A 2,449-nucleotide genomic window follows, 5' to 3' on the forward strand; every position below is an offset into this window, starting at 1 on the left:
CCCATCTCCCTCTCTCTCTATATCTCCTTCTCTGAAAACTATCTATCTTTCTATCAACCTGTCTTTATCAACGACCTTCCAGTACATTCGTTTGTCTCTAGTACGCATGACATTAGATAACACTAAAGAGATAGGTCATTTATTTGTTTGGAACACGATCGGAACCGATAAAAACGCTTCATTTACTTGTTGAATTGTAAAACTGCAACCTGAGTATCTTTATTATGGTAGTTCATGACCCTGTTAGTTCATATGATATGACAGGTATATTTTGTTATGGTTGATATGATGAAACACGTGCCAGAAAGTACTTTAGCTGTAATGTGTTTGTACTTAAAAGTACACTAATGCACATACTTTACGCACCCCCACCCCCCACACAAACAAGCGTCCTCTCCCCCATACTCATGCACTCTATTCAATGATCTATAGACTTGCAGACTGATCTTTGAGTTTGGCTTGATTCAAAAGTTTTACAAGGCATCCATGAAGCTAAATGAACACTTACGAATGAATGATTCTCGTATGAACAATATCGCAGCTGTTGGTTTTATTGGACAAGTAACACGCAATTCTCCGGCTTAGATATCGTAGACAGGCTTTTTATTTGGGAAAAAAAAGATTTGTCAAAACAAAAAAACAAAAAACAAAAAAAAACATCAACAACCACAAAATGAATATGGAATCCGTCAGTGGTACAGCATTTGTTCAAACTCTACAGGAACTTACAAAACTAAAAAAAAAGAAAAAAAAGAAATAGCGTTCTTGACATTCTCACCTTTGGTCAGGGCATAGGCAACTATCAAACACTTTCCACTTGTTGCTATCCTTGGCTAGCTTGGGGACAGTTTGAAACTCACGGGCGTAATGGCTATATCCCCTGACAGTTATTGCATTTAGAAAACCGTAGATTAAGTCACGTGTCGGGGGACGGTTCTTATTGAGTAGCTCATATTTCTGCTGTGATGAAGTAATTAATCTCAAGTTGGTCCTGATAGGCAAAATAGAAGTCCGCCCCAGAAGTGATGGAAATGGCGTCAATGGGTTCTTTTAAAAACAAAACAAGCATTTAAAAGCTATTGCAGAGTAATGCTACAAATAATAGCTCGCCTGTCAATATCGGACGACGACCAATGCATCAGCAGAGGAGAATTTTTCTCCAGCGAAAACAAAATAATTTAAAGAATTAAAGATTAAAGTTTACGATGACATGTGACTTCTGTTAAAGCCGATGAGACCAAATCTGGTGGAGAAATATTGGCCTCATTTTGATTATCTAATTGCTACACTTCCGCCTGTGGATGTGCGCAGCTTGCGGGCTTCTGTCTTGGCTTCATCTTTTCTCTTTCGTGAAGCCTTATAATTATAATTTGTTTCCCCACTGTGACTGCTGCTCTCCCGCCGGGTCTGTCAGTAGCAAGGCTCCCCACCACTGCAGAAGAAGGTGGTATTGCAACATATCGTCCGACGACTCTGTGACCATGATGCAGGGCTGTACTGACCGAATATTTGTCCCATCGTTATATGAACAGCTTATAAATGATGTCGTTAATTTTCTTACAGCATAGCAGATATTGGAATTAATTTTTTAACATTCCTCACCAACGTCAGTGGTTTAGCGGTTAGGCACTCTCGCCATCGCTCGCAGAAGACTCCAGTTCATTCCTTGGGTGGAGTTATCTGTGAGACTTTGTTGATACGCTGTAAACCTCTCAACACGGGTTGGCCCTGACAGACAGACGAAACTCGCCTCCAAAATTCTCGAAATTGTCTCAATATGGGCTGAAAAAACCACTGACTTACATTTACAAAAAAGTATGTAAGATTTAAATAGGCATTGATATAGATCTAGCCAGGTACCGTGTATAAATCACTAGTTGATCAGCAGAATCTGGCCTCTAATCCACTTTGCCTTCTATATATCGGCGACCTTTTTCCGCCCAACTGGGTGTTAATCGACGTGATGACCTAAAAAAAAAGCCATTTGTAAAATTAACAAAAATGATAATGAATTACATTAATTGTTGTTTAATCCCAAAAGGCAATTTGGATTATAATAGTAAAAACACATTCGTACATTAATAAATTATTAAAAATATACACATATAAATGCATCCACAAATACATAATAGTATCAACGCATAAACACAACAAGCTCACAAATATTCCATGGAAGCAAAGAACGCCAGGATACAGAGGTAATGAAGACGGACAAATGTACTAACAATGGCAGTGACAATGACAATCTTTATTCAACTCAGACGGACAAAGTTGTCTTCGTTCTTTACAATGTCACTAGATGTTACAAAAGTTGGGTCACTTAGACATACACACAACAATACAAGATATTAAAGAAACCGATGTGCGTGCTAAGACAACCTTGCTCCGTAAAATAGTCTCTCTCTCTTGCTCTTTCTCTCTCTCTCTCTCTCTCTCTCTCTCTCTCTCT

Source organism: Aplysia californica, unplaced genomic scaffold (genome assembly GCF_000002075.1).
Source record: "Aplysia californica isolate F4 #8 unplaced genomic scaffold, AplCal3.0 scaffold00011, whole genome shotgun sequence".
Lineage (NCBI taxonomy): Eukaryota > Metazoa > Mollusca > Gastropoda > Aplysiida > Aplysiidae > Aplysia > Aplysia californica.